The sequence below is a fragment of the Suricata suricatta genome, chromosome 9 (genome assembly GCF_006229205.1).
Source record: "Suricata suricatta isolate VVHF042 chromosome 9, meerkat_22Aug2017_6uvM2_HiC, whole genome shotgun sequence".
Taxonomy (NCBI): Eukaryota; Metazoa; Chordata; class Mammalia; order Carnivora; family Herpestidae; genus Suricata; species Suricata suricatta.
In genome coordinates, this window is record NC_043708.1 from 117,661,532 (window position 1) to 117,674,283 (window position 12,752).

Here is a 12,752-nt window from a genome sequence, read left to right on the forward strand (position 1 = left end):
CAGCTTTCAGTAGTCTCTCAAGTTCTGCATCCCTCTCTCTCCCCAACTCTCTCTCCCTCCTCCGTTCCCCCTGGTTCTCCATTAGGTCTCTCTTGTTTTCCTGCTAGACCTATGAGTGCAAACATATGGTTTCTGTCCTTCTCTGCCTGGCTTACTTCACTCAGCATGACACCCTCAAGGTCCATCCACTTTCCTATTTCAATTTCATTAAATGTTGCTTACTAACAAGAGGTAACAAAACCCTAAGCTAAACTATTACCTCAAAATAATCAGTTAGGCCAACAGAAAGCATTTGATGGAAAAAAAGAAAGGTAGTGTCCAATAACTCAAATAAGAGTCTATTCCATCAACATACCCCAAAAGATCACTTAAAACCAGGGTGTAGGCCTTAATGCTCTTACCTGTAGTCAAAGTCTCTTTGGTCCTTGCTTATGAAACATGCTTGTGAAAGAAAAGAAAACAAAATGCTTGAAAATATCTGAAAAAAATCTTCATTCACACATCAAATGAAAGGGTGTTAAGACGCTACTTCTTTAGAGTAATGGACTATTCCTCAACTCCTGCCTATCCATCTTATCTACTCACTGGTAGTATTAGAAATACCCTAAATCATGTATCTTGAAATAAAACTCAACTTCCTGCTGTCATTAAAACCCATATTGTTTGCAGCAAATTTTACTCCTAATGGATTTCCTTTCTAATGCCTTTCCATCCTCTTTTCAATTTTTACCCCCATCTGCCTGACTTCCTTAACTGCATTTATCCATCCATTCCTAATGTATTTATTTCAAAACACTTAATGTTTAAATAAACTTAAAATATACTGAGCATACTGACAGAGATTATAGTCTCTGGACAACATCACATTTTATGGCAAGAGGTAAGAGTAGTAAATCAAAATATACACAATCTCTATAGCAACCAGTGCCTCAAAATTTAATAGCGCTTTAAAAATCTCATATTCCATCTAATTGGCAATCATTGCATAATTTGGCAATCCTATGCTTTAAGGAATTCATATATGTTTTGAGATCTTAAAATATTAAAAATTGATTCCACAACCTGGTCAAAAAATAAATGAATAGTATACCAGTGTTACTGATTCTTACCAGCAGTGTTGAAGAATGAAGTCCACAGAAATGATAAACAAGTATAAGAATTTGGATTGATATAGAAATGTCAGGTAGTGAAGCATCTAAAATGTCTCACTTCTCAAGCTGGTAACACCTCAGTTAAAACTGTGGAAAATATGGGAAAATATACCATGACCAACATAACATACACTAGGTAAAGCTGACTCTTTGATCAACTGCATTAAGACCTCAAGTTATTAAATAGTATACAATAGTCAGTATCATAGAAAACTACTCTCATAAATTCACTATAGTTGTTTTTTTGGTTTCGTTTGTTTTCCTCTTTTTAAAAACTTATGGGAACCTAGGTGGCTTAGTTGGCCAAGCCTCTGACTTCAACTCAGGTCATGATCTAACAGTTCATGAGTTTTAGCTCCACATCAGGCTTTGTGCTGACAGCTCAGAGCCTGGAACATGCTTTGGATTCAGGGTCTCACTCTCTCTGTCTCTGCCTGTTCCCTGCTTGTGCTGTCCAGCTCAAAAATAAACAAGCATTAAAACATAAATAAATAAATAAGAATTTATTATCGCAACAATGAGAAGGCAAGTACTATTTTTTCTAATTTTAAATAATAAATTAAGCCTATTCCCTCAATAGTCCATTTTTTCATTCAACTTTCCATGTGTGATTTTATTATTATATTCTTAATATATAGTCTATTCCTCCAAAGATAAAATTCCTGTACCATCACTTCTTGAATCAAACCATCTATCCATAAATGCATTTATTAAGCCACTCTGAAACCATCAACAATGCTAGCACACTCATTCAATCCACTTATCTTTGCATTGATCCCTATATTCATCCATTATTCTAATCAGCCATATTTGTACCTATTAATCTAAATACCCATATATCTGTATATGATGCACGTACCCAACATTCCACTCTCAAATCTGAATTCTAACCTGTAAGTTTCTAATTAGCTACACCTTCACTAACCATCAAGTTCACCAATCCATAAAGATCTCCAATATATATTTTTTGAAAACATTAATTCTTTATTCTTGTATCTAGCCATCCACTTATTCCAGTTTTCAACCATTCTTTCAGTCACCCAATGTTGAATAAATTTCATCCACTGTTCTGCCCTCAATTACATAAAGAAATAGTGACTTACATCTACTTTTCCAGTCTTCTTTTAAAATATCTTCTTGGAGCACCCAGGTAGCTCAGTCTCTAGATTTTGGCTCAGGTTATGATTCAAGGTGGTAGTATCGAGTCCTGCATTAGGCTCAGTGCAGAGTGAGGACATTACGTAACATTCTCTCTCTCTCTCCCCTCCACACACATGCTCTATCACTAAAATAAACAAACAAAAACATTCCATCTTGCATTCTTTCATACACTAATAAATCCACAGAAGTGCACATTATGCAGAAACTTGCATTTAGCATCCTCACATCCTTCATTCTATCCACCACAAAAACAAGTTTTAAATCATCAGTCCATCACTCCATTCTATACATTCATTCAGCAATCCTTGAATTCTTGCATGTAAGTTACTCATTTACATTAGTCAGTTTGAAGTTACAGCTTCAAAATCTCCCTGGCTTAACAAAACATTTACTTCTTACTCATGAAAAAAACTTTGTCAAAGGATTCTCAAAGTACTTTTGAGTTTTCATAGCTCATTGTTCCAGGCCCTGCTCCTCTGTAGCATCTCTTATTCAAAACATTATTCTATGATCACAAGTAAGAGATTAAGGAGAATCGCATAAAAGCTACAGAAGTCTTCTCCCCATGACTCAGTTTTAGTACCCAAGGAACTAAAAAATCTGCAATTGTTTAAGACTTAAAATGACCTTAAGGCCCCAACTCTCTGAGTAGAAAAGTTCTGCAGCTCCCTTAAAGGATATAATTCACACCACCTATCTTAAAAATAATTATGCAGGATAATAGGAATGGACAGTATGTCAGAAGACTGACCTAGGGTCAGAAAGAACAAAGGACAAGTGATCATCTTCTAAGATCTACTAAAACATTCTCCACCACCACAATATCATTAATAGATAATATAATAGCTTCTAATGTATATGTATCTCACATTCTACCCTTTATATTTTGCAACATTTTTTATGGTCACCTTATCCTAAAATCCGTGTTCCCATAATTGAACACTGGGAAGTTAGGTACGAATTAACTTTTTTTAGAGTTTCTATGTTCCTGGACCAAGAATAGGCAAACTGACACACAGATCAGTGCAAATAACCTGATTCCAGTGCATAACTGAAAGATATTGGACTTTAAGACAGGGGAGTCCTTATTTTTGTTCTCACTGAGAAGGGTGTAAAGTTTAATGTGTAAGTAGAAAGTGAACCCAATATGTGAAGCCAGAGAGGTGTTGTTTGGTAGATATTACTATTACTTAATATGCTCTTTCTACTTTCCTTATGAGAACATAGAGGAAATACATTTTGTAAACCTTCTCAGTTTACCTTCTGTGATATGTATGATTGATTTATCTAATACAGAGAAATTATTTCATGAGTTACTCGCAATTTTCCATGTTATCTCCCCTAGTACAATAAAACATAAAATTTTATGCTTTGATGGAAGTGACATGAGGTTATCACTGTGGTTGTGAGATTTGGACTATCAATAATTGCCATGAACCCAGAACCCCTAAGAAATCCTGTCACTGTGAGAAGTTTATCTTTGTAATTTAATGTAACTCAGATTTAGGAATTAACCTTTACTAAATCCACCTATCTATATATTCTTACACCCATATCCAACCAATCATTCATTCTTATGTCTACCTATTAATTTGTTCATTTTGCATTATCAATATATATCCACACATCAGTTTCTTATCCACACTCCCTTCCTCTCTTGCATTATCTTATATATACATGATAAATAAAGATGTAAGACATATATAAAGAGTGACATTTTGCCATTTATAATGATATGGATGGAACTAGAGTGTATTATATCAAGTGAAAAATCAGAGAGAAACAAATGCCATATGATTTCATTCATGTGTAATTTTAAAAAACAAAGCAGATTAACATATCAGAAGGGTAAAAAGCAAGATAGGGAAACAAATCATAAGACTTTTAACTATTGAGAACAAACTGAAGGTTGATGGAGGGAGGTGGGAGAGGGATGGGCTAAATGGGTGGTAAGCGAGGAGTGTTTATAGTAATCGTACCCAATGTTAATTAACTAGAATTTAAAAACTTGAAACAAAAACACACCATATATACAATAACACATTTATACGTGTATTTAATCTCTGAATATTAAATTATATATATCCTTGATTTTTTTCTTTAATTTTATTATGTTTGTTTATTTTGAGAGAGACAAGAGACAGTGAGCAGGGGAAGGGCAGAAACATTAATATGGGGCTCAAACTCATGTGTGGTGCGATCATGAGCTGAGTGGGAACTAAAAGTCAGTTGCTTAATTGAGCCATGCAGGTGCTCCTATATCCTTGTTTCTTAATTCCATCCAGAAGGCATTTCTGAATTCATCCACCAACCCTTTCATCCAACAATCCATGCAGTTATCCAATTCAGTATCAAGAAAGACAGAAATTTAGCACAAGCAGAGTGAGAGAATCCTAAGCAGGCTCTATGCTCAAAATGTAGCCTGACACAGGGCTCAATCTCACAGTTCATGAGATAAAGATCTGAGATGAAACCAAGAGTCAGATGCTTAACTGACTGAGCCACCCAGCTGCCCCAGTATCATCTTTTCCTTATTCCACCTATCTTCCTGACATAAAGAAATCAGTATATCCATTCCTGCATCTGTTACTTGATTAACCCATTTTCACAACTATGCAATCATACCATGAAGCAATCTTAGCTTTGTCAATTCCACTCATTGACCAACCAGCTTTGTAGGCATAACTCACTATAGCTGAGAATACTAAAGAGGCCGTTGTGCAACTATTTGATTAAATCAACTTATTTTTCACTAATGGACATAAAAGTAGCCTGACCACAGAATTAACCTCAAATGACCTATTTTAAAATCTTCCCAGAGTTGTGATGAGCACCAGATGTTATATAACTGTTCAATCACTAACTTGTACACCTGAAACTTATATTACATTGTATGCTAATTGGAATTTAAACTAAAAACTAAATCAATCAATAAAATATTCACATAGAATCTCAGGCATTCCTATTAGGAGTCCCCAATATTGACCAAATCCTTTCAGAGCTACCTCAAATGATCCTGAAACAAAATGAGAGAGCTCAGGATTTTGGAAATATTTATTATTCCCACCCACCCACAATAAAAGTACCATCTTTATAATTATACAACTTTTCAAGGAATACTTATTTTCTGAGGATATTGACAAAACCACCAATCCCTTGAATTCCTACCTAAACTGAAATTTTACCAACTTTTATTTCTAACTATATTCCATAAAAACACCATTACATAGCTAATTCTCACATCCAATGTCTTATTTATCAAAATTATGTCAGAAGCCCTATACTATTTGCATATACCACCTATGAACCAGAAACAAAGACCATTAAAAGTTATGATAAAATCACCAGAAAAGTATTTTGCTATCATCGCTTCCTATAGCTCAGTATTATTTTATACTTATATCCCAAAAATTATTACATAGTAACTTACAAAAATTCATCAATTCATTATAAGGTTGCATGTAATTATAAGATGACCAAAATACTTAATTTCTATCCATAGAAGCTTTACATTTTACACTCCCAGCAGCATCATATGATTTTGCCAAATTCCCCTTCTATCAGCTTGATGAGAGAGAATGCGGTCAAATGTCTGTACTAAACTACAAATCTGATAGTTGAGAAGATCATTACAACCTGGTTTTGTTTTCAATTGTAATTATAATATCCAAGAATACTTTTTTATGATTAACTGCAGTTTCCATTTCTTCTATAAATTATCTGTTCATATAATTTACTTATATTTTATTGGCAGTTTTCTTCCCTCTATTGGAATCTATTAGAATTTCAGCATTCTTTTTTAATGTATCTTTATTTATCAATTGTTTACTTTGCCCATTGTTATTTAACAATAAAACTTATCACTTTCTTTCTGAACAATTCCAGAATTTAAGTAATCAGAATAAAACTTTCCTCACTTCCAGGTTAGTGAAATTACATTCCCCATGTTCTGTAATTCTGTTATTTATTTAGGTTTAATTAAAATCTCTGAATCAAAGTTCCTCCTGTTCTCACCCAGTAGAAATAGGTCACATGTTCTGTTTCTGTATTTGACTAACAATTTCCTCCAATGATTTCAGATAACCATACTGCAGTATTTCCTAATGTTATTGTCAGCCTCTGGGATCTCTATACAACTGTATTATGTGCATTCAAGTGCCTGCCAAAAACAGGTTTCTAATTGCATAACTAGTCATTTCATCTTCCTCTCCTGTTCTATACAATGTTTTCCTGATGTATTTATCCCTCAAATTTATAGCCAAATGTCTAGCTCAAAAAATTACTTATTAAATAACTGGAATTGTAGGGGCGCCTGGGTGGCTCAGTTGGTTAAGCGTCTGACTTTGGCTCAGGTCATTATCTCATGGTTTGTGGATTCAAGCCCCGCACTGGGCTCTGTGATGACAGCTAAGAGCCTGGAGCCTGCTTCAGATTGTGTCTCTCCCTCTCCCTCTGCCCCTCCCTCCCTCATGCTCTGTCTGCCTCTCTCTCTCAAAAGAATAAACATTAAAAATTTTTAAATAATTGGAATTATTACAAATTGACTCATAAATTACCTAATTTATAATATTGAACCTTAAGATAAACTCGGTGTGATTTATCATTTCCATTATAAAAAGCTCAACTTTGAAAAATTAGGTGTTTTCTGATTTTGTAGTGATAGATATAAGGATAAGATGTATATTCTTCTTTGACATATTTACTAAATATATAAATATCTGAATCACACTAGAGGAACCAGATAGCCTGGCTTTATATACATTCTTAAATATAATTCCATGCATAGCTTGGAAAAGAGACTTTTATATGAAGTACTGAACTATAGTCAATTTTATTCATAATACTTCTGGCTTACACACCACCTTAATAACAAAAAATATGACTTTGATGCTTACCAAACTAGTGATATAACTGGAGAAAGATGGTAGAAGAGAAGGAAACAATAATCAATCAAATGATGTTGGTACCTTAAAAAGCTAACCCAATGCCATATTATTTCATATGTGTAATTTAAGAAACAAAAGAATGGAAGAGATAAACAGGAAAACAAAAACAGACTCTTAAAATATGGAGAACTGATGGTTACCAGAAGGGAGGTGAGTAATGGATGGGTGAAATAAATGAAAATTATTAACAATACACTTATTGTGATGAGCAATAAATAATATACATAATTGTGGAATCATTATATTGTACACCTGAAATTAACACTGTATGTTAACTAGAATAAAAAATCATTTTTAAAAGAAATCCAATTGAGAATATAAATAAATATCCAGATTCTTTGTTGTCCACTGTTCCTCATTTATCCACATTAGAAATAGTAATTTTTTCATGGAAAATGATAGAGAAACAAAGTCATCCTTTACTATTCCCTAATCAAAAATCTTTTCTCTATTTTCTACTCATGATGGCAAAGAAAAGTGGTTGAATATGTAAGACAAAATGTAAACAGACTAAAAAATGGCAAGGGATGGGATTAAATATTCAGAGTAAAATAGTCTGTGACTTCTACTCTGAAACAAACATTAAAAAGATGTTCATAACTAAATGAAAGAAATGAAACACTCCCTCTGGGTTCCTCTTGATAAAACTCACTGTCTTCCAAAGAAACCATAGAAAACCACAAAATAACAAAGTAAGATCTTCCACTGAGTGAAAAGGAAAGACCATATATGAGAGCACAAAATATAAAACACAAAAGCAGTAAAAATAATGATTTCTGTAAAAATTGTCATGGGATTCATAAAACAAAAGGATGTCAAATAGGATATCAAATATTTGAAACCTGGAGGGGAGTGGAGTAGTCAACAATGAGTTGAACATTAAGCAACCATGAACTTAATGTAGACTGCTATAAGCAGAAGATCGTATATATAAAGGGTGACCACAAAATTAAAAAAAAAAAGTAATAGATATGAAAAATGTAAGTAACAAACCCAGACATATCTTGACACCAAAAAGTGACAATAGAAAAAGAACGGAATAAACCCACAGAAACTATTAAAATCTTAAGAACAAGCAGTAACCTCTTTTACCTAAGCCACATAACTTATTAGATGTCTCCTGAATAAAGGGAAACAAAAGCAAAAATAAATTACTGACACTAAACCAAAATAAAAAGCTTCTGCATACTGAAGGAAACAACAAAACTAAAAGGCAACCTACAGAATGGTAGAAGATATTTGCAAATAACATATCTGACAAAATGGTTAGTATCCAAAATCTATACAGAACTCATCAAACTCAATAACCAAAAAGTGAATAATCCAACTAAAAAATGGGCAGAAGACATGAATAGACATCCCCAAAATGTTAAAAAATAGGACTTTACTACAATTCATCAATTGCACTACTGGGTATTTACCCAGGAATACAAAAATATGAACTGAAGGGATACATACACCAAAATGTTTATATCAGCATTATCAAAAATTGCCAAACTAAGGAAACAGACCAAGTGTCCATCGAATAATGAATGGATAAAGGTGTGTATAAACAATGGAATATTACTCATCCATAAAATAGAATGAAATCTTGCCACTTGCAACCACATGTATGGAACTAGAGTGTATTTTGCTAACCGAAATAAGTCAAAGACAAATACTATATGATTTCACTCGTGTGGAATATAAAAACAAATAGGCATATATAAAAAAGAGACAGATAGAGACAGAGCCAAACAGACTCTTTAAGTATAGACAACAAAGTGATGGTTAAAAGCAAGGAAGGAGGTGGGTGAAGGGTTAGATTCAGTGGGTGATAGGGATTAAGGAGGGCACTTGTGATGAGCACCAGGTATTGCATGGAGATGCTGAATCACTAAATTGTACACCTGACTCATATTACATTGTACATTAATTAACTAAACTTAAGTAAAAATCTAAACAAAACCCCACAAAACAAGTAATAAAATGACAAAGAAAATCTATGTATCACTATTTACCTTAAATATAACTGGACTGAAAGCTCCAGTAAAGAGACAAAGGGTATCAGAGTAGATGTAAAAATAAGACCCAGAAGTCTTTGGCTCAGTTGGTAGAGTCTGTGACTCTTGATCTCTGGGTACTTTGATCCACTGTAGGGCATAAAGATTACTTTAATACATTAGCAATCCCTATCAAGATACCACCAGCATTCTTAACAGAGCTAGAACAAACAATTCTAAAATTTGTATGGAATCAGAAAAGACCCTGGATAGACAAAGCTATCTTGAAAAAGAAAATCAAACCTGGAGGCATCACAATAGCTGATGTCAAGATGTACTACAGAGCTGTAATCCTCAATAGAGTATGGTAGTGGCACAAAAAGAAATGCAAATCAATGGAACAGAATAGGGAACCCAGATGGACCCACAAACGTATGTCCAACTAATCTTTAACAAACAAGTAAAGAATATCCAATGGAATAAAGAGAGTCTCTTCAGCAAATAGTGCTGAAAAAACTGACAGCAACTTGCAGAAGAAGGAAACTGGACCACTTCCTTACACCATATACAAAATAAACTCAAAATTAATGAAGGGCCTCAAGGTTAGGAAACCATCAAAACTCCAGAGGAGAAAACAGCCAAAAACCTCTTCGACCTTAGCCTCAGAAACTTCTTATTCAACCCACCTCAAGAGGCAAGGGTAACAAAAGCAAAAATGAACTACTGGGACCTCATTAAAATAAAAAGGTTCTGAACAGAGAAGGAAACAATCAGTAAAACAGGTAACCAACAGAATGGGAGAAGATAGTTGCAAATGACATATCAGATAAAGGGTTAGTATCCACACTCCATAAAGAGCCTATCAAACTCCATACCCAAAAAACAAATAATCCAGGGAAGAAATGGGCAAAAGACAGGAATAGACACTTCTCCGAAGACATCCAAATGGCTGACAGACATATGAAAAAATACTCAACATCACTTATCATCAGAGAAATACAAATCAAAAACCACAGTGAAATTTCACCTCACATGGGTCAGAATAGCTAACATTAACAACTCAAGCAGCAACAGATGTTGGTGAGGATGCAGAGAAAGAGGACTTCTTTTGCACTGCTGGTGAGAATGCAAACTGGTGCAGCTACTCTGGAAAACAGCATGAAGGTTCCTCAAAAAATTGAGATTAGAACTACCATATGCTCCAGAAACTATGTGTGCTATTTCAAAAGGACACATGCACCCTAATGTTTATAGCAGTGCTTTGACAATAGCCTAAGTATGGACAAGAGCCCAAATGTCCACTGACGGATGAAAGAATTAAGAAGATGTGGTATATAGATACATACAATTTCACCAAAACCAGTAAGATACCTAGGAAAAACCTATAATCAAAGAGGTAAAAAACCTATAAATCTGATAAAATGCTGACAGAAGAAAATGAAGAGGACACAAAGAAATGGAGAAATAATTCCATGGTCATGGATTGGAAGAACAAATATTGATAATATATGTATACTACCCAAAGCAATATACACATTTAATAAAATCCCTATCAAAATATCAACATTTTTCACTGAACTATAACAAATAATCCTAACATCTGTATGGAAATCCTAATGACCCAGAATAAGCCAAAGCAATTCTTAAAAAAGGAGGCATCACAAGTCTGGCCTTCAAAGTGTATTAAAAGCTCTAATAACCAAAACAGTATGCTACTGGAACAAATATAGATATATAGAACAGAGTAGAAGACAAATCAGGAAAGAATATCAAAGCAGGAAAGAACATCCAATGGAATAAAAAGACAAGCTGCTCAACATAGTGTTGGGAAACTGGATAGAAGAATGAAACTGGACCATTTTCTTATACTACACACACAAAAAAAAACTAAACTAAAAATGAATTAAATACCTAATTTGAAACCTCAAACCAAAAAATCCTAGAAGAAAACATAGGTAGTCACTTCTTGGACACTGGCTGAAGGAACTTTTTTTTCTGGACATATCTCCTGAGGCAAGGGAAACAAAAGCAAAAATAAACTATTGAGGTTTCTTTTAAATCTTCTGCACAGTAAAGGAAACAATCAACTAGATTAAAAGGCACCTTGTTAAATGGGAGAAGATATCTGCAAATGACATTTCTGATAAAGGGTTAGTATCCTAAGTATAATGAAGTTATACAACTCGACACCCCCCCCCCAAAATAATCCAATTAAATGACAGAATCATGAATACACATTTCTCCAAAAAAGAAACAGTGGGGTACCTAGCTGGTTCAGTTGGGTAAGTGTCCAATTTCAGCTCACGTCATGATCCTGCAGTACTTGAGTTCAAGCCCTGCATCAAGGGTCTCTGCAGTCAGCCAAAAGCATGCCTTAGATCCTCTGTCTCCCTCACCCTGTCCCTTTCCTGCTTGCTTCTACTCTCTAAAATGAATAAACATTCTTTTTTGAAAAGACACACAAATGACCCAACAGACACATGAAAAGATGCTATTTACTATCAGGAAAATGTAAATCAAAACTACAATGAGAGGGGAAGCTAGGTGGTTCAGTTGTTTAAGTGTCTGGCTCTTGATTTCAGCTGCAGTCATGATCTCCCAGTTCATGGATTCTAGTTCATGGATTTGGGATCCATGCTTTCAGAAAAACCTACCGGGGATTATATTTCCTGCTCTCTCTACCCCTCCTCCATTCATACATTCTGTATCCATTCAAAAATAAGAAAAACTATAGAAAAACTATAGTAGATACCATATGTTTACACGCATATGTCTAACAGGAGAAACCTAACACAGGTCCATAGGAAGGGGAAGGGAGAAAGAGAGTGGGAAAGAAAGATGGGCACAAATCATGAGACTATCGAATACTGAAAACAAAGCCTAGGGCTGAAGAGGGAGGGGGTGGGGGGAGGGGGTGATGGTCATGGAGGGGGGCACTTGTGGAGAGAAGCACTGGGTGTTATATGGAAAACAATTTGACAATAAACTATTATTTAAAAAAAGAGAAAAATTATAGTGAAGTATCAGCTCACACCTGTCAGAATGGCTAAAATCAACAACACAAGAAACAGCAAGTGTTGGGGAGAAAGTGGAGAAAAAGGGACTCTGTTGCACTTTTGGTAGGAATGCAAACTAGTATATCCACTCTGGAAAAGTGTGGAGGTTCATCAAGAAGTTAAAAGTAACTACCCTAAAAAACACACTACTGGGTATTTAGCCAAAAAATATTTTGGAATTGTTGAATCCCAAAACTGTCCACTTGAAGCTAGTTTAACAAACTATGTTAATTATAAAGTAACTAAAAATTTTAAAGAACATAGTGTTCTTAGAAAAAATCAACTAAGTAAATGACATATCAGATAAAGGACTAATATCAAAATGTACAAGGAACTCACCAAACTTCACAATCACAAAACAAATAATCCAGTGAAGAAATGGGCAGAAGATATGAACAGACACTTCTCCAAAGAGGACATCCAGATGGCCTACAGACACATAAAACGATGCTCAAC

The 12,752-nt window shown here is 34.5% G+C and overlaps 1 long non-coding RNA gene across 1 annotated transcript in view; it reads right to left on the reverse strand.

Annotated features, from left to right (window-relative positions):
* LOC115302787 overlaps positions 1-12,752 on the reverse strand; it is an 18,364-nt gene that overhangs the window by 819 nt on the left and 4,793 nt on the right. The window contains exons 2-3 of the long non-coding RNA XR_003913629.1: positions 1,110-1,238; positions 402-441 (exon numbers count right to left, since the gene is read on the reverse strand). This is a non-coding gene — a long non-coding RNA (uncharacterized LOC115302787). The remainder of the gene's footprint in view (positions 1-401; positions 442-1,109; positions 1,239-12,752) is intronic.